This window comes from Hydra vulgaris, chromosome 08, assembly GCF_038396675.1.
Source record: "Hydra vulgaris chromosome 08, alternate assembly HydraT2T_AEP".
In the NCBI taxonomy this organism is placed as follows: Eukaryota; Metazoa; Cnidaria; class Hydrozoa; order Anthoathecata; family Hydridae; genus Hydra; species Hydra vulgaris.
In genome coordinates, this window is record NC_088927.1 from 54,089,081 (window position 1) to 54,111,610 (window position 22,530).

Consider the following 22,530-nt stretch of genomic DNA (forward strand, 5'->3'; position numbering starts at 1 on the left):
TCCAATACTGTATACGCATATATATATATATATATATATACATATATATATATATATATATAAATAATACGTAGTATCATTGTCTAACCAAGTCAGTGCGTATCACAATCACGGACGCGTTTCGCCCTTTGGGGCTTATTAGCGTGATGATGTGATACCGAAGGTGTGTAATCACACCAGGTCAGCTTCTTGGCAGATCAATGATACTTGTGGTGCTAACAATCCATACACAGAATTGTATAAAACTAAATATTTGAAAAAAATGTACCAACCACGGTACGGCACTCACACAAAGCGACTAGTAACTACTAGTACAGAAAATTGGTATTTATATAAATAATACGTAGTATCATTGTCTAACCAAATCAGTGCGTATCACAATCACGGACGCGTTTCGCCCTTTGGGGCTCATCAGCGTGATGATGTGATACCGATGATGTGATACATGATGTGATGTTGTGATACATTTTTTTCAAATATTTAGTTTTATACAATTCTGTGTATGGATTGTTAGCACCACAAGTATCATTGATCTGCCAAGAACCTGAGCTGGTGTGATTACACTCCTTCGATATCATATCATCACGCTAATGAGCTCCAAAGGGCGAAACGCGTCCGTGATTGTGATACGCACTGACTTGGTTAGACAATGATACTACGTATTATTTATATAAATTCCAGTTGTTGCTAAGTACCAAGTAGTTGCTAAGTACCAAGTAGTTGCTAAGTACCAATTAGTTGCTAAGTACCAAGTAGTTGCTAAGTACCAAGTAGTTGCTAGTCGCCTTGTGTGAGTGCCGTACCGTGGTTGGTACATATTTTTCAAATATATATATATATATATATCTATATATATATATACATATGCATATATATATATATGCATATATATATATATATATATGCATACACATATATATGTATATATATATATATATATATATGCATATATATATATGTATATATATATATATAAATATACATATATATATATATATATATATATATATATATATATATATATATATATATATATATATATATATATATATATATATATATATATATATATTTATATATTTATATATATATACTGCTATATACCAGAAAAAAAAAGTTAGATAAGTGTTTTTTACTAATCTATATATACATATATATATATATATATATATATATATATATATATATATATATATATTTTTTTTTTTTTTTTGTTAAGTGATATACAATTGCTCTGTTCTTTTAAGAACATTGAGCACTCTATTGGGTAGAATACTTTTTAAAGTTGTTTAAATATATATATATATATATATATATATATTATATATATATATATATATATATATATATATATATATATATATATATATATATATATATATATATATATATATATATATATATATATATATATATATGAAAACTTGAGATTTTATGCATTATTTAGTACTCAACCTTCTTTCAACCATATATAGAAAGTACTATGCATAATATGGTTTCACTAATATATTTTACTTTTCAGAGTTTCAGTAAAAAGTTATGATCCAACTTGATGAAACAAAAACATGTTGGTAGACAGAACTGCCCAGTTTTTTAAAGATCCAGAAGAAAGTTTTAAATAATGTAAGAGGTCAGATAAAGTTAATGTTTTGAAAAGAAAAATTACACATGGAGATATCCAATACATCACTTATGTATGCATGAACCTAATGTTTATAGTTTAGGGATTGTTCATAAATTATGCAACGCTAAATTTCCCCATTAAACAAAACAAAAGTGATTGTAAGTTTTCCCTCGCAGAGCCAGAGAAAAAAATCAAAACAGCCCTAATAAGTGTAATTAAAATCGCTGCGTAAAACAGCTTAAGATCACCTTCCCTTTTTTTAAAAATAAATTTAGCGTAGCGTAATTTTTGGACGACATGTTATATATTACTACAATATATTTTTAAAATTGTTATGAACATTTTCACTGTTTTTTACATTGTTTCTTTTTAGATAAAATAGTTAACATTAATTGGCGGTAAAAATCCACCTGATACAATAAAAAATGTTTTGCTAATTATAATAAATATTATAATTTTTTATAATTTAAAATAAAAGTTCGAATTCTAAAATGCATATTTGACAGTATGACCTTTATCATCTTTTTTATATTTGTAGACTGACAACAGACATAATTTTGTCGGAATACCGCATGAATTGTCTCAAGAAGAAAAAAAAAGTTTAAAGAGTTGATAAGACTATGTAACGCTATTACTGGTATTCTCATTAGCTTATTATTGTGTTTGATTAGCTTTTAAAATCACAAAGGATGATTTGATAAAAAAAATTTAAGTTTTTTAAACATTTTTTTGGATTTGGAACATGACATGTATTTAAGTATATTTTATTGTATGATTTTATTGAACTATGAGTTGTTTTTATTAGATGCTACTTTAAAGCCAAATAAAAACTTAACCAAATGGATGCCATGCAAACTATTGGGAGGGTAAGGGTTCGTACATAAATTACGCCACACTGTTAGGGTAGGGGGGGTTTCAAGGTTAGGTGACGACTCATATAAAACTTGTTACTTAAGAGTTACGATTTTGTGACAAGGGATGAGGGGGGGGGGGGGTAACGAAGGTAGAAAATTGCTTTACTTATTTTTTGGACAACCTCTAATTAGGCGTTCTTCTGAACGAATAAAAAGAACTTTTACTAATATTGATATCGATCAATGATGAAAGTGAAGATGTTGAAAAAAAGTATATATATATATATATATATATATATATATATATATATATATATATATATATATATATATATATATATATATATATATATATATTTATACACTATTTTGACAATTGAGTTGCACTCTTATTTACAAATTACATATACAACTGTTGAAATTTAGCCCAAAGAGCATAATTTTTGTTGTTTCTACTTTTTACCGTTTAACCTTAACAAGTGTTATAGAGCATTGGGGTACATTTGTTTGTACAACTCTAACATGCGTTAAATTATTCGCTCATTCAACTTGCACAAACTATCCACTTCAGTATCACTAGTTTCAAAACTTTTTTCTTTTTTTCCATCAACTTATGGTCAAATTAAGTTGCGTGTTCATCTTTTTGATTTAATATTTATTATCTTTAGGGTATGCATTACATCCCAGCTAATAAAATTAAAATTGAGTTTTAATTGAGGATGGTAAGACTCAATCGTACGTGTCTAGTTTTAAATTATCGTCATTTTGTAAGATAATATATTCTGTACTTTAAAATGACTTGTTTCTACGATTCGTTACTAAATATATATTAAAGCTATGAGCCATAAATGCATTTTGATGTCTTGTATTGAACTGAAAACAAAATATATAAATGTCAAGATTTGCGATATATTGTTGTTGTCATTCTTATTTTATAATTAAGAACCAATCATTTCTATAGTTTACTGAAAAACGAAAGATTATTAAATTTTTTTTTTCTCTTGGTTAAATTACAAGAGTTGCTTATAGGTAGAACTAATTAATATAATTATGTGCTAGTATTCAACAATTACTAAGTCATTAGGTATTGCTTTTAGGTTGAGTTTCTTAAGATTATCTCTTGCACAATAAGTTCTACTAAGTTTCTTTAAATTATATTAGTGTGTTTCTTTTTAAATGGGAGAGAGTTAGGGTGTTTGACTCAACAGTAGTATGTCCTGTCAAATCTTGCGACATAAGAAGGCTTTGACGGCTTAAGAATGTGTTTTATTTGTTTATTTTGATGATGAGATACTTACGAGGATTTCTAAAAAAATATGAAATTTTGTTAATTGTTTTGTTAATTGATTGGTTCATTACAGAATCCTTATATTTTATTTTTGACAATACTTTTAGAATTCCCGCCATAGGTTGAATAATAAAAAATACTATCGCTGCCCTATCCCAAACACTTGGTTGATGAGGTAGCTACTTCTGCTCATTTTGTTTTTCTTTTTTAAGTGCCCCGCGAAGACCTTACGGTCTTATCATAGAGCACCGCGGAGAATCATTTAATGGGAAGTTCACTCCTTCTTCTCAACCGTTATCGCAAAACTTACCCAGAGGTGGGGTCTGAACCACGGATCTTACGTTTCTGAGGCATGTGCGCTACTACTGCGCCACGGCTGCATAAATCGTCCAGAAAGCCTAATATTATGACCTCTTGTATTTGAAACTATTAAATCAGGTTGGTATTCCGAGTTAAATTATCAACATAACCCTTACGTAAAATATTATTAGATCATTACGGTCTTTTTTTTAAGAGTCGTTAATTTAAAGTAGGTTAGTCTTGTTTCATAGTTTTTCCCTTAAAGACACTTTGTTCGTTATGCTTTAATTTGTATTTTTTCCGTTTTTTTTTATCTTGTCTAAGTAAACTTACCACACCGATGTTGTGTTGTTTAGATGCGCTCTTTCATGAGAGGTGTATAATAGTTTAGACGCATTTATATCTACGTTTTTAAATGAATGTTTTATTATTGTTAACACTTTATAAGCTTTACTGAACATATAACTAACATGAATAGACCATTTTAAGTCGTTTGAAACCAGAGTTCCTAAATCTTTTTCAATTTTTGTTTCAGGTTTTTAAACACTGGCTAACACCTAATAATACATTGTATATATGTAAACTACTACTTTTGCTACCGATATGCGAGCGTTTACATTTGCTAACGTTAAATTTTATTAGCTATAGTTTTGACTATTTCATTAACTTGCTTTGAATTTTTTCTATATCCAATTATTTTGAGTCTTATCCAAAAATGATCTAATTATGTTAATTAGTTTTAAATAACCAGCATATATTTTACATTTAGTTGAAAACTCATTCGGTAAATCGTTTATCTAAACAGTAAACATAAACGGACCAAAGACAGAGCTTTGTGGCACTCCACCTGCAACTTTGAAAACCGATTTGAAAATTCACTGTTGCAGATAATACGTTGCACTCTTTTACATACAAAATTACAAAACATACAAAACTTTATAAATCTATTTTTTACTCTTTTTTTATTTCTTAAAATGCTTTCTGATACTTTATGATATTACGACTTATAAATTTATTATTATTATCATAAGGAGTTATCTTTTAGAGAATTTTTATAGTTTTAATCTTTGTCACTACATATTTTATTAAGTTTTCATCAAAACTATTCATAATTTTCGTATACTAAATGACTTTTTTTTATATATAAATTCAAACATTATCTAATTAAACTATTTTCTTTTATAGATGATTTTGTAATTGTTTTATTAGTTTGTTTACTTAATTAAAATCAAGTTAAAACATGATTTTAATTAGTAAATTTATATATGATTTTAGATTTACTGAATTAATCAAAAGTCAGCTGTTAGATAAAAATAGAATTTAAAAAAAATAGAATTAAGGTAAAAATAATTTTGTCTACTGGTATCATTGCAAAACTAACTTATTGTTTTTTTTTATCGCTATTTTTAACTAATTTATTTTATAATATACAAAAAATTTACAAAATTAGTTATGATGATATTAAATATTTTAATAAGTTTTAATGATTTGTTGTGTATCTTTTTAACTTTTTTTAACGCAGTGTCTTAGAAACGCCGTCAACCTCTCTCTCTCTCTCTCTCTCTCTCTCTCTCTCTCTCTCTCTCTCTCTCTCTCTCTTTCACTCTGTCTTTCTCTCTCTCCTCAGTATTCAGGTATTTCTTGGTATTTACTGATTTAATAACTGATGTTATCTAGTCTCTATGTCGTCATCTAAAAGCATGCGGGGCTAAACAGTTTGTTTTAAAGATAAATTAGTATTTTATTATAATTTAAGATAATATATCAACTTTAATTGCTACTATTAATTCATTTACTAACAACTGTAATATATGACTGCTTACTGCTAGTCGTATATAACAGTTAAAAAAATGTTTCAGACGTTTAAACTTTCATGGAAAACTTGTAATTAAAAATACTTAAAAATAACGAAGTTAGCAACCTAGTTTGGTTATTTCAGCACAACAGTAAGTTAAATTCATACTTAAATGCATACTTACTTGCATACAAGATTTTTTAAAACAATTCATTAAATTTAAAACATCATAAATAAATTCAACTCTGTATTCTTTAAATTCACGGTCAAATACAATGATGTTATTACTCGCTATTGACATATTGCTTAAAATTATATCAATAAAAAAAGCGAAGAAAAGCAATATTTCAACCACCGTTTCTTCAACAAATCCACATATTAAAAATATGCCTCTCAAAACTTCATAACTTATAAAATTAAAATGAGTGCTTACTGTTGTTAAAAAACGAAGTAGGAAAAAAAAAAAAAAAAAAAAAAAAATATATATATATATATATATATATATATATATATATACATATTCTAAAAAAAAAAACATCTCAAGCTATTGAAGGGTAAAAATTAAAGACCATGCAAAAAAAAAAAATATATATATATATATATATATATATATATATATATATATATATATATATATATATATACATATTCTAAGAAAAAAAACATCTTAAGCTATTGAAGGGTAAAAATTAAAGACCATGCAAAAAAAAAAAAAAAAAAAAAAAAAAATATATATATATATATATATATATATATATATATATATATATATATATATACATATGCTAATTCACCTCCTCAATGCCGAGGAGGCTATTACAGACGAGGAGGGTACTTAATTGTGGTTATAACCCCCTCTAAACTCTATAACTTCGAAACACAAACTTTGACAAACAAGGACGCTGTGCGGATTAACAAGTTGAGCGCGGACGTAATGGGGATCGAGCTCGGAGCCTCTCAATTTACAGAACTGTTGTCAAAAGACAACAGTTCTGTAAATTTTCACCAAAAATTTACAAAAGTGTTGTGTTTAAAAAGTTCTGATTTGATGAATTTCGAAAAACTGCCTATAAAAATCATAACAAATCATGTTATTTAACTATGATGTTCCTTTAACCTAAACAACGCATTTAATTCAAATTTAATTTCAAATCTGGTAAGCAAACGTAACTTTTAGGAGAATAAAAAAAAATAGTAATAATCTCCGGTCTGAGTTTTCTCGCCACAAATACTTTTATTTTATGTTGCGGCAAAATTTAGAAACTCCTATAGTTTTTTTATTCCTCTTGTCATAGTTCAGGAACCTGGTCATTTAATAAAACTATGTTGTGGTCAGCAAAATATCATACAGACGCTATAATATTTTAAAATCGCCTGTGTGTGTGTGTGTGTGTGTGTGTGTGTGTGTGTGTGTGTGTGTGTGTGTGTGTGTGCGTGTGCATGTGTGTGTGTGATAAAAAAACTTTAAGTTAAATTTTATCTTTTGAAAACAAAATATAAATATTAGCAGAATTAAAAATGAAGTAAAATAAATGATTGCTTTTACTTGCTTCTCACTAAAAACAATCTTCTGTTTGCAATATTGACAGGTAACCAAACGATAAATGCAAAGGTTTTCCATGTGTTCTTTTAGATTCTTAGGCAAAAGTGAAGTAGAACACGGATTATTAAGACATTTTAATGTTCGATATTCGCAAGAACCCAAATGTTCCTTAAAAAAAAAGAACTTATTTAAATTGCTTTAAAATAATTTTACAGTAATTTTACAGTAATTTTTGTCTGTATTTATAAAACCTTGTTTTATAAATACAGACAGCTAGCATTTTTTTTATCTCTGCAAAGTTATCTAAAAGAACAATCCTTTTAAAACATTTAAAATAAAATAAAATAAAATAAAATATGCAATAAAATCTTTTTAGATTACATTAACTTACCTACTAACTAATTAACTACTTATTAGATTACATTATAATCAATTATTAGGTTACATTAACTTTACAAAATAAGCTAAACTGTTTTAAATCGAAACATTTATCCCTCTATATTTTATTGCATATGGGTTAAAAAACTTGTCATAATTGTCATCTCTTCATCATCTTTGTTTACGGTAAAAATCTATTGAATTTCAAAACATATTTTGCCAGACAGTTAGATTATTATTTTTTTTCCAAAACAATGAAATGAACGCTTTAACTCTTTTAGCAAAACGCTCTTTAAATAGTTATAATAGTCATACTAAAAAAAAAACATTAATGAAGAATGTTTTTAGGCTTTTCAACACCGAGATATAGTAAAATTGTTGCATCAAATATTTTTGAATAAAATTTAATTAACATACATTAAGTATTTTTAATTCTCCGGTCCATTCACAACCACTGGAAAAATTACTACATTTAACTTTTAATTGCATAATAACTCTTTTAACAGCTATATCGGTAAAAATCTATGAGAAAACATTTTATCAATTGTTAGTAACAGACATATTTTTTGAAAAACAAAAAATGGATTTTTCTTTATAATTACAATAAGTTATATAAATTGATTTAAAAAACTAAATTAATTAACTTAAAAATAAAGTTAAAAATAGTTACTTTGCTAGAATCCAAAATGCTATTGTCTAATGGACAAATTAAGACTCCCTTATTTCTAAAAAATGAAAAACTTTTGTATACATATATATATATATATATATATATATATATATATATATATATATATATATATATATATATATATATATATATATGTATACATATATATATATATATATATATATATATATATATATATATATATATATATATATATATATATATATATATATATATATATATATATATATGTATACATATATATATATATATATATATATATATATATATATATATATATATATATATATATATATATACATACATATATATATATATATATATATATATATATATATATATATATATATATATAAATATATATATATATATATATACAGCGGCGGGCGGTGACAATACACTTTGGTGAGGCCAGGAAATATTAACCAAACTATCTCGCGACGACTTGCTGCCAGCGTGATTGATGCTTTGGTGTTTGTTAGGACGCTAGCGTTATTTGATTAGTTGAGAGTTAAGGGCTAGCATACTTTCAAAATAAATTATTTTATAACATTGAATCTTTTAAACCTACGTAAAAACCAACAAAAACTGACTGAAAACTGCACTAATAGTTCAAAAGTGTATTACTTTTTTTAAAGTAATAAAACACCGTTCAGCATCAGCTGTAGACACAAACGTGACCAAAACAATCTCTATCAACTTTGATACTTCAGAAAATGTTTTAACCAGGTTATTTTCATGCATAATTGGGATAGGGAATTAATTGTGCCGATATCACTAAAAACAGCATTTTCAACAAAACGGTTAATTCCGACATCAACTTAACTTCTTAGTATTGGTTAGTTATTTTAGTATTTTACATTTGTTTCCGAGAAAAATGTTGTATATTAAAATTGAAATTTTTCGGATCCAAAATTGGTGTTTGGATCCCAATGACGAGAAACGTTTAGCCAATAAACTGTCAATTTTGTTCATTTTAATTTATCTTCTTAGTGAACCTAAATTATTGATAAATAAGGTAACTTTAAACTATTTTGTAACTATGACTTTAGCATGATTTAAAAGCAAACATTACCAACAGTAGTTTAGTCAAGAAGGGTTTCTTAATTACCAATCGATAAAATAATAAAAAGTAACATTACATATACATTGAACTCTCTGCTAGGTTCACATGACGTTTTCTGAGAATGGCGAAAGGGTCAACAAAAACAAAAAGATTTACAACATTAAAAAACTTTTTTAAAAATTTGTTTCATAATACAACACATATTTTACTTAATTAAATCCACAATTCTTAAATACAACATTTACAATGTCAGTCATAAATAATAGTAAACTTCACAAGATTATTTACATTGTCAAAGATGGTTTAATGATTTCATGTAATTAAAGATAAAAACTTAACATCTGTTTGTAACCATACATAACACTTTAATGTTTATATAGTTTTAGTTATTTGGCTTCAGCTTTCACCAAAAAAAAAACATTTCAATAAAATATTCTGATTATTTTATTTCCATGGTAATGGTAAATGTCAAACATGTTAAAATAATATAAACTTTGCATATTTTTTTAATTCGTGTCTATTTGGAAGTATTAATTAATGGAGCTGTATTAAGAAATGTAACAGTACCACCAGTGGTACAGTTTTCGTGATTAAAAAAAATTTTCTTTATATCTTCTGTTGTTTTAGTTGTTTGTAGTTTTGTTATATCAAACTAATAATAACATTGACTAATTTTAAAATATTTCTTGAAAACCCAGTTGTATTTTTTTGTTGATGAAAAATTCTTTAAAACTTGTAATTAATGTTTATCATCATGGTTGAAATTGGCTCTGGTTCAGCGTCGATCTAATTGGCAACTTAAAAGGTAGAATAACTCAACTGCCACCAAACAGTGTAAACAATTTTCAATGGCTGATTCATTATGCTGCAGAATATAATACGTAAGCTATTTGGAAAAAACAAACTTTCAGATCCCTCATTTAGAATAGAACAAGAATTTTAAAAGTACATACAGTTTGTAGCTCTTATTATATTTGTAGAAATTAAGTAAGCTTTCTCATGTCACAATATATAAACTTGCTAAACATTGCCATACACTTGTTTTTCATTTGTTCGATTAATACACAAATCAAGATTCTCATTAATATGGCTGAGCCACTATTTTTTCTCTGTGAAAAAAAACAAACAAGCGTTATAAATTTAAAAAAAAATAAAACAATATATGCCTGAAAATGTAGTTCACTAACAAAAGTTATAAAATGTACAAGATTGTTGATTATAAAAGAAATGCTTTTTCATGATATTTTAAAATCAATTTTCTAAACTATTTAATTTCTAAACACATAATTTTATTCTTTTTACCATTATTATTTCTATTAAAAGTATAGAATAAAATGACTTGTCCTAGAAAATCTAGTTTCTGAAAATTAATAAAAATTAATTGTTTTCTACCTAACTGTATCTCTTTAAGTGTTTATATCAAACCAACATTTATACCAGTAATTTCTGTTACATTATTTTAAATATCATGTTATTGCCATGCTCCTATTCCTATTAATTTATACTCCTAATAAATACATGATAAATTTTATATCTACATATCCAGGTAAAGAAACCAATATAAACACTGTCAAAATTGTAATATTAACACTGTTAATATTGTAATATTATCACCGTTAATATTCACAGTAAAATTGCAATATTAGCAAATGTATGATGTTTACAACATTATTTTTACAAATAAGTGTTTACATTTAATGTTATAAAGTTTTCTAATATTACTGTACCTTATTGAGTCAACAAACTTCTGACTTTTTGCAGCAGTAAATTCTTCACTCTTTGAATCGAGAATTAAAAATGGTGGATGAAATTTTACAGCTTAGTGATGTTTTCAAACATCTTTTTTCTCGGGCCAGTTTAATGAGGCTCTGCGGTGCGCTTTTTTGTCCCACCTGAAAGCACAATAACTTCTGCGCGCGCATCAAAAATTATATTACTACAAACAAATTAAATGGAGCCAGTAAAAATCGGCCCAGCCGTTATTAGCAATGAAATAAAACAACGCTACAATACTTTAAACAAATTGCAAATAAAAGTATTACTTATAAAATAAAATGATTTAAAATTAAAACTAACTTAGAGCTATTTATTTTTATAAAACCTGTCTGCAAATAGTTTAGCTAATAGTTGCATATTTACATATATATAAATACATATTTACATTAACAAATACTTTATTTTAAATAAATCTAGCTGGGGTCGGGCCCCTATGGCCCCTATTGACGAGCCGCCGTGTGTGTGTGTGTATATATATATATATATATATATATATATATATATATATATATATATATATATATATATATATATATATATATATATATATATATATATAAATAAATAAAAATTTTGCAATATATTTAATTTTACAAAAGTATAAAAAATGCAGATAATGCAAAATAAAAATACACTGCTGCACCACCTCAGAAAATATTAATTTCAATCGCATATTTTGAAAGATTGTTGCTTTAAACAAAAGAAAACGGTATTTAATAAAAAAAGATTTATCAAGGTAAGGATTTCTAATTTAATATTTAAGTTTTGAAAAATACACAAAAAGCCATATTTTTTTTAATGCAATTTACAGTGGGCCAGAATTTACTTCTTACAGGACAAAACTAATAACTCCTCATTTTAAAAAGACTGCACTTTTGCTAATTTGAGGTTGCGGTATCAATGGTGAAATTAGTTTTAATTTTGGGTTGCTATGGATACCTAAATTGCTTAGCAACCACATATTTTATTAACGTGATAAAGATAAAATGGTTTAAAGTAATAACTTTATCTGATTATTCCCATAATTACAACATACATTATTATTACACTGCAAATGTAAAGGTACTAAGAATTTTTATTAGCTTGGTTATGATACCTGGAATAACTGATAACGGTATTCACGATTATATCACGATTAAGATTAAATTTCTTAAAATATCAAAGTTATAAAGAAGACTAATATTAATGTGGCATTCTGATTGAAAATTATTTTATGCATTTAAAAAATTAAACACGTATTATATTATTAATTTACAGTATTTTCATGCAGTTCTAGGGCTCTTTTTATTATTTCAGGAAACCAATACATGATCCATATAAATAGGAACCTTAAAGCTTAAACCTTTTTTTGTTTATAATAGTATAAAAATTTTGGTTTAAAATAATTTTTTATTCAAAAACTCATATATTCTTATAATTGTAAAGCAGCTTTAGCTTCTTTTTCTTTACCATCTTGGTGCAAACTACAATCCAATGCAAACAATAGTTAGGAAGATGAAAAAGATGCAACTAATGGTGCCAATCTTCTTTTCTTTGTTTTATTATTTGAAGAATCATAATTCACCTGGGATCTGGACACTACAATTGAATAAGAACAGAGTTATCTTTATCAATTAAGGCAGCTAAAAGAATATTCTTACCAATTACAAATTGAACCGATTTCGGTTCATTTTTTACCCAGTGTTTGTTATTCTCTTCGAAACAAATTTAGAGCTTTTGCATATTTCACCTTTATCAAAGATGGTTTATGAAATTAGACAAGTTGTTATGTGCAGTTATGTTCGTACCATTTACAATTGCACCCAACATATTAGGATCAGCTAACTTCAAGTTTTCTTATTTTATATATGAATAAATATCGATATTTTTCATGTTTTAAGTATATATAAAAAAAATGAATTACACTTACAAAATCTTATAAATAGATATTTTAAGGTGTATCAATATTAAAACAAGTTTATAACACTAATCTAGACTCACTGAAACCAATTATTACATTGCCATTTAAAACAAAACACATATCATGTTTTCGCCAAATAAAATTGAATACATCAGTTAATTTGTCAAAATCATTATTAGAGACCAGGCGGACATCCGTGGATTATAGACTAAATTTATATTGATAATATACATATTTAACAATGTATTCAAAGTCTCAAATTACTGGACCACCTTGGAACGTAAAAGTATTTGATTATATAAGTGAAATTTTACCTTAAAAAAGTACTTCAAGTACGGCGTCATCTGAAATCATTTTATTTGACGTAGAAAAATAGAAATTGAATGTGGGTAAGGACAGTGTGTAGAAAGGGTTGAAATTTTAAATGTTGAAAACTGGGAATATTATGTTTTGTAATGGATTATGAAGTAAGGTTGCATGAAGAAAAGTGGAGTCAATGTTTAAAATGTACCATTTTAGCTCATTCTGACAGTTATATATTTCAAAAACTGGCGAAGCAATCTGTGGTTTAAGTGACAAGTGACAGTGCGTTTGATTACATGATTGGCTAGTGACAATTTGAATATGTATTATGTTTGTTTGCTTATATCTTATATACTATTATTAGCTGCATTATACTATAAAATGATTAATTTATAGAACTTCTTAAAATTCTCTTTGGTTTATCATTATTTATTTGAATTACTTCAGGAAAAATCTGTATTATTTTGCCTTGCATAGCGAGTGTAGGTGTTGTCAATAAAGTATCTCTGATGATCAAAGCAATGTAGTTTTAAAACTTTTATTTTGTTAGACTTTTTTAGAATGGTAGAAGATTTAAAAAGTATCAAGTTCTTTTTTCAAAAGTTATTAGACGGCCTGCATACTGCATAATGTATAGCAATGATTACTGCAACAAGTTAAGAACTACAACTTTTACTGTACTTGCAATAGCTAAATGTTTACAGCATTATAAAAATTTACGTTATTAAACATATTTTTGTAATTCTATAATAAATTAACTTTCTAAGTTTGTTTTTAGTTATATTTTACAAATAATTTTTTTTAATGAATTGTTTAAACTTGTTTAAATTAAACAAGTAAACTTTAAAAGCGCCGATTGCCAAAGAACTGGTATCAAATCACACAATATCCTTGTCACCATGTACAGCTCAATCACCATTAGCTGTTTGCATAAACCTCCTGAAGTACGTACTTTTAACTTTTCATACAAAACCTCGTTGTTCTAACACTTTGTAAAACAAAACGACTCTTCTTTTCAAAAAACTACAAACTGTCTTTACCAAACACAAATTGGCATTTTTGGTATTAAATTGCATTAAGCTAGAGTAGATGGTTTATAAAGAAATAGTAGTTAACTCAAAAATAAAAAAGTTCAAAGTTAACTAGTTGCTATCTTATTTGAAAAATAAGTTTGAAAAATCAACATAAACCGCTATAAAGACACCATTTTTTGTTGAGTTACAAAAAAATGCGTCATTAAAAATATGTGAAGGTAAACAAAACTAAATTTTTCCAGCGCTTTATTAATATTTCTATATGTTTATCTAAACCCAAGCAAATCGCAACCACGTTTTTTAAATCTAAATATATGGCTTTTATGTAAAGCTACCCATTTTTACAGGACCCAAATATGTCTAAAAAATTATAAAAATTAAAAAATAAGTTATTTACGTTTCATTATGTATAAAAAACACAGATAGAAGTTTTACACCGACATTCGTATTAAAGTTCATTAATTATAACTCACTTTAGTTAATGTTTCATAATAAACTAAATGTAAAAAGTTAAAACTTAAATAAGACACAATTGGGATAACTTGCAACTTTCAAACTTTGCTGCTCACAAATGCAAAACACAACTCTTCTGTTTAAATTTTTCAAATTCATTTCAAATCAATTCCCGCTGGACTACATAAGCTTTCCACCAACCTCGCTCACACACAATCTCAATGCACGAGCCCCATTACATCCAATTTGTTCCTCTTCCTTACTATCCAAACTAAATTTTTCAAAATGTCTGTTAACAAATAAGAGGCATACTATTATCTCATTGACAAAAATGTTGTTCATGATGGCAGATACTCCCCACTTCGCCAAATCGTCTTGATCTTTAATGACACTCCAAGATATTTCATAATCACGCGCAACATTTAATCCAATACCAAGTCGTGTAAACTCAGTATACGTTTTGATGCTTCTCTCCGCTCAAAAACATGGCTGATTTTATATCTTTATTTTGTTGAATAACAACAATTAAGAGAGCTTTTCCTTTGGAGAGTTCTATTTTGTTTTCGTCATCTTCAAATAACCATTTACGACTAATCTTACCTTCTAGTTTATTTTCGGATTCTGCACTTGCATGTTTTGGTATGTTGTATTGGGAAACTTTGTTAAATAATTGGTTGGAGCCTTCTCTACGTCTCCATTTCCGTTTAACTTTCTATTTGACACTATCAAATATTGATGATTTTCTTGATCTTGTTTTTTAATGCCAAAAACACATTTCTCTCCAACATTCAATTATCGTTTTATAAAAAGTTTGTACGCAGTACAAGCTTCTACAGAAAATGCTGCCAACAAACAACGCTCAACTTCCCTTTTATCTTGCTTACCTTCAGCGTTTAAAGCATCATATACTAAATTTTTCAAATAAGGGTTGAAAAAATTAATTGCAGTTTTACATTCTGCATTATGACAACTACTTTCGGTCGTTGTGTCCAAACGGCGACGTCCGAAGTTCCATCTTACGTTTAAAGTATATCAAATAATTTTATAGTTGAATATCATGACCGGTTAGCTTGTAATTTTTTTTGTTGAAATAAAAACTTCTTTTCATTCCAAATAAATTATCTTTTGTTTCAAACTACCCACAATAATCGGCGTTAAAAAACCGCTTCATACATAATTACAATTAAAATAATTAAGAGCCGATTAAAAAAGAAACCACATAACTACCAAATAATACTCTTGAACTTTCTACACCCAAATTACATTTTATACATTGAATGAAAATAAACCCATTTACATTAAATGAACATTGGGTCATATATATTGGATCAATTTTGTGTTTATATTGTAAAAAAATCAACTTTTGCAAGATTAATGTGACATTGAATCAATATAACAAATCAAGCTGCTTTAAATTTGATATTAGATCAACTTTGGGTTAGCGTCGAAACAAAAAAAAGGCAGCATTAACAATAGTTTTACATATTTCGGTCAAGTGTATGCATGCAAGCTCGAAAATATGTAGTCTATTAAATGTATTTTTATATGCATGCCACATAACTTGCAATATCAATCTACAAAAGTTATTACCTTTTTCTCATTTCTTCTGCGCATGACAAACAAAGTCGATGACCACATTGTGTTTGAATAGGCTCACGAAGAGCCATTTTACATACAGGACATTCATGTTCATCTAAAAGTTCATTTATAAAATACGCATCGTATCCACCGAAGTTCTCCTCATTTAGGCTTTCCATTTTTTTTCTTTTGCTAAACATAAAAATGTTGATATTAAACGTTTTTTTTTTAACTTTTTTTAGTTAAAACAAATAAACTTTTAAACTATTTTGTAAACTGAAATATTGAAACTTTGATTTTGTATTCTAATACTTTAATGAATGTTTGCTTTCATTAAAGTGTCATTTTGTCAAAATTTGCTAAACCTGTTATAGTGCGTTTGATTTAATTTTTCTTGTTGTGTTGTTTAACATGGCTACATCACTTTTTTGGTTGGTTGTTCTAGTCATTTAATGATACTTAAAAGTAGGAAAAACTTATTTGTAAAGTTCAAAATTGTATATAAAAAGATCCTATCAGCTAACGCTCCTAACACTTTAAACCTAGTCTTTTTCCAACTAAATAAAAGATTAATAGCGTCAAACAATTTATAAATGCATTTATAAATTTATACAAATCTCAATGGGAATCTTCAAAATACTGTAAAAACAGTTTAGATTGTTTTTGAGATGAAAGGTTTTAATACCTTACAGAGAGATTAGGGTACAATTAGGTATGTGTATTAAAATTTTAAGTTTATCAAATACAAGATTATTATTATATATAATTAAAAAACTCTCAAATACAGCATTTTAATGGTGAAAAAACTATCTAACTAAATGCAAGCAGATCTACTCAAAGTTAATAAGTTTTAAGTAACGAATTTTTGAAACATGGATTTATTGAAAAAGTTATGGTCATATTTTATTATTTATTTGTCTAAATTGTTATTAATTTGTTAATTTTCACCTTAAGGAATATAACTTGGTATCAAAAAATTTAACTTTTTTTAACCAAGCACTTTTTGAGGGGACTACCTTCTTAACAGTAAAAAAGTACATAATCCTTTCATAAAAGGATTTTTTTTTAGCCAAAAAGTAAAATTAATTTTATTCCAGACCACAAAAAATAATGAGAACTGTAACTTAGAGTTGCGAGAGTATGTGGTAATGATAGTTTTACATATCAAAGAACTGAAAAAGTTTAATGCTTATAAACTTATCTTTTTTTCAAAAGAATGGAATTAAAACGCAATTTACAATACATTTAATAAAAGTTTTGTTAAAAACTTATTTCGCACAGTTTGTTAAAAAATCAGTTTGCAAATAATAGCTCATATTCAATAATGAAGTTTTGCTGAATCATTTCTAATTGTTTATTTATACTTTGCATAATTGAAAAACAAATATATTTGTTATTATAAAAAGGTTTCGGATAAGAAAACATACCAGATAAGTTATTTTTGCGCATTGTTAGTTATATTAAAGTCCAGTTGCGACAGAACACGCATAAAAGTACAACAGTACTAGTCTATCATAGCTGTAGAAGAAAGTTTGTGGATAGTCGTAAAGATCAATATTATTTGTACCAAGAAAGAAATTTACTTGAAGAAGTATTTGATTGAAAATCAAAAGGTTTTCTTTGTACCAAAAAGGTAGACCACGAGCATTTAGCAATTGCTAAAATTGAATCCATACCATTGATTAACAAAATGATTAAACGTTCTTTGAATAGATAGGAAGAATGTGGAAATGTTGTTGATTTTCGTTGGATGTCTTGTAATGACTGACTGCGAACTTTGTACCCTTTCGGATGTGCACATTAAGATCAAAAAACTTAGTAATGGTTATTCATATTACTCAACGAAATCTTTAAAATGAATGTTACTTGAACATTATGGTGATCATAGTTTTTTAGGAGAACTCTCCGGTCAATCTAATTTAGTTTGTGTTTAGAGATATGGCTTCTTTTGATATATTAAAAATTCTAAAATAGAAAGCTTGTACTAAAGACAATATTATTGCTCTCGCTGCAAGTATAATTACGAGCAAAATCAGAAAAATGGATGTAATTAAATCTGTATATCAATCACAAGAGCATATGGGTGACATTGAATATAGACTTAAGTGGGTTCCAAAGAGTTTACAGCAATTCCCAAGCCTTTTAATTGTTGTAAAGCTTTGACAATTTAGTTTAGGACAATGAACTACTCAAGTTTTGCGACGAAGATTTATGAAAGCACCAACTCCATTTGGGATTGGCGTAGATTGATATATCTTTTGAAACAAAATGGCTTGTGAATCACCTTTATAAATTTAGATCTTCAATATCCACCGATGAACAGAAGTTATTTAAGTCATCTGCTGCAGTTAGTAAAGTAAATGCTGTGCAAGAACAAAAGCCGAATTTCTTACATTGAGTGGCTGACAATCTAGATCACAACATTGGCACATTGACCGGAAAAGGATCGTTTCACGGAATAGGTTTAATATCAATATGTTCATCTTCTAAATACAGTTATGAAAGCATAACGAGTTTGAAACACAAGTCTATTAAAAACATATCTGATGTGTCATCTAAAATAATGCCTTATCACGGATCAAGCTATCACGGTTTGTTAAATGTAATAAAAGATTTGTATCTGGTTTAAACTAATAAAAGATTTGTATCTGAAGTATTTCGTGCGCCCGAAATTAGTGATATTGTTTGGTTTGTCGCATGGTTCTTTAGCTCAAAAAATAATCCTCGCCCGAATCGGTCAAGTTATATGATGCACACTACATCACAATCAACAACAAGTAATGAAAAAGCATTCATCAAGTTTTTACCTATAATTAACTCCTAAGATGAAACTTGCATATACTTACACTGCTTTTCATAATTGATAAAGCTAATAAATATAAAACAATTATTCCCTGCGTAGAGTTTGATCAGCCTTTGTGGCAGAAACCGCTCGGTGTTATAAAAGATCAGAACCTCAATATAGTATGTCGACTTATAGGGTTTCACACAATGATGGGTTTTCTCGGAAGAATTGGAAAACTAATGGCAGGAACTGGCCTGAAAAAGGTGTTAAAGCAAGTTTGCTCTGATGATACGGTAAAGCATATGCTTACAGGAAAAGCTGTTTCAAATTCCTTAAGTCATGTTATAGATATTTTGGTTGACGATTAAAAACTAGATATATCCGGACTTGAATACAGTTATAAAATGATAATGCAAAATGATATGAACAAGAAAGAGTTAGTCAGACTTGGTAATACAGATGCTTTCAAAAATATTGAATTTGCCATGTAAACCTACACATCATAGGAATGACACACTGCAAAACTTTGTATCTTGTACATATACTACATTGGTACCATAAAGGAACTTCTAGTTCCAGAGAGAACTTGTAACTGGTATTTGCATCTTCAAGCAATCTTAAAAATGGTTAATTATTTGCCGCATTAGGACACTATGTCAAGTATTCCAGGTTATACTTGCCAGAAATTCAATATCTTAGAGAAACAAACATGTAGTTACACAACAATTTTTAGATGGTTGTCACGTAGTGCACCAATCTGCAAGGTATAAGGCTGACCTATCTTCTGATCTTGTAATTTAGCAGACCCTGATGCGTTCTTTAAAATGCAAAGTTGGTTTAATATAAAATGGAATAAAAATAAATTAAAAAAAGAACATAAAAAAAATATACATTTATTATCCACGGGTGTTGTGTGAGTCAATGGTAAAGATCGTGTCAACTGCGACGAGAACTGAGAACATTTTCGTTTGTCTAAAAACTTTTTTTGACGGTCTTAAGTTCAATGAAGCAAAGTTTAAAAATAAGAAAAGGTTTTTTTCTTTGGATATTTTGACTAATAGCGTAAAACTAGACAATCAAACTAATTGTGTCGATTCAACACTTTTTAATAGGTTTGCAGCAACTGCAGAAAGATAGGATGACGCCTAACTATACTTTGACTATGCGCTCATTCATACCCCACAAGTATTGTTTAAAAATAATCTAACGCTGAAAGCAAACAAATCATCTTTACGCAAAGTGATTCTTCCTGACAACAAAATTAAGTCTAGTACAAACGTCAGCTTGTGCATGTATGTCCTTCACAGAGGTTCCTTACTTCACAGAGTTATTTGGAACATAGATATGAGATTTATAAAAATTGACCTACGTCAGCTATATAAGAAAAAAGTATGCCGCCACTTATATTATATTTAATGGTCATAATAAATGGTTTTCAATTAAATCACACATAGATAGAACAAAATGCAATGGTTTTTCCCAAAATTTTGTTATGAGAGAAAATAATTAGATTCCGAACTCACATAAGCGTTTTCTATCAAATTCACACAACAAAACACAGTTAATTTTATTTTGTCAAATTATCCTTAACAAGATGGCTAAAAAGTATATCTTTGCAAAGGGGATGCTGATACAAAAATTGTCTCTAAACTGTTGGAAGTTGCAAAAAAATTTCACCATGCATTATTTTTTCCGATGATACTGATATAGCAGTGATGCTAATTTATCATTGGAAAGATTAATTAAATGAAGTTTTTTTAATCATAAAAGCAAGAAAAAACTCTGGAGAATAAAAGATGCTCAATTTCGAATAATGGATTTTAGACAACATCTGTTATTTGTTCATGAAGAGTCAGGATGTGACTCGACATCTTCAATACTTTGTTAAGAAAAACGATGTTTTTGAAAAATACTTTAAAATTCAAATAGTATACAATCAGTATCTGCTATTATTTTGGATTACTGGGGAACTAAAAAAGAAGTTGGAGAATCTGCTGTAAAGGTTTTCATTGAATTTTTTGGTGAAAATGCAGAATCTTTGTTTAGGAAAATGCGGTAAACATTTGAACGTTTAATTTTGACTTTTTCGACTTACGCCCTTCATTTAGATTGAGAAAATTTAGATTTAAACAGAAAAAATGTCATATTTTTATAGTATTATTTCTTAGATATTTTTGAAATATAAACAAATGGTTTGTGAAAGAAATATAAAACTAGAAAAGTTACCACTAACAAATCGTGCGGCTTTTTTCATGGTTTTTAGTTCATCTCCAGGTTATTAAAAGGAAAATGCTAGATGAATCTTTCAGCTTAATTCCAAAAAAATGGAGATGGAAATTAGATAATGGTTATCTTCTTTCAATACCTACAGACAAAGATGTAGCACTAACCAATATATCAAAGTGATTCGTTGTGTTTGTAAGACTTGGTCAAGAAATTTGCGCAGAATTAGTATATGTTCTTGCAAGAAAAACATGTCTGCATGCTGTATCTATCGCGGGCAAGACTGCAGTAATAAAACCGTGAACTTTATTTTTGAAATATATTATATGCACATAATCTTCTTAAAATATATTACTTACTATTGTGATACGATTGTTTTACATTTTTAGAATATATTCTAAAAATGTACAACAATAATTTCATTTTTAGATTGTTTTACATTTATATATATATATATATATATATATATATATATATATATATATATATATATATATATATATATATATATATATATATACATATATTTATATACAAAAATATATACATATAAATGTATATATAAAAATAGAATATTTTCTATATTTTAAAAAGTTAAACTTTATTTCAACAAAAAAATTAAATCATGCCCTTTAAATGTTGTGTAACTGGTTGCATAGGCAACTATGACCAAGAACATAAAGTAATTTTTTTCGGTAACCAAACAAAAATCATAATCCTCAAGAAAGAAAAAGGTGGATGCATGCAACATAAAGAGAAAGAATTTCAGACAGCCCAATTATATTTATTAATGAATATCATTGCCAATTTATTTATGAAACGTTTTAAGTTTATGGTAAAATTCATCCTTCAAGTCCGCCAAATGTTTTAGTTGTGTATTGCCGAGTCAAGTTCCTACACCTCTACCAAATAAAAAAAGAACAACAACAGAATCACTAC

At 27.3% G+C, this 22,530-nt stretch overlaps 1 long non-coding RNA gene across 1 annotated transcript in view; it reads right to left on the bottom strand.

The window, feature by feature from the left end:
* Positions 1-7,385: 7,385 nt before the first annotated feature.
* The window catches only part of LOC136083977 (uncharacterized), a 74,730-nt gene continuing 59,585 nt past the window's right edge, over positions 7,386-22,530 (bottom strand). The window contains exons 2-5 of the long non-coding RNA XR_010640257.1: positions 16,596-16,775; positions 8,453-8,507; positions 8,200-8,304; positions 7,386-7,572 (exon numbers count right to left, since the gene is read on the bottom strand). This is a non-coding gene — a long non-coding RNA (uncharacterized LOC136083977). The remainder of the gene's footprint in view (positions 7,573-8,199; positions 8,305-8,452; positions 8,508-16,595; positions 16,776-22,530) is intronic.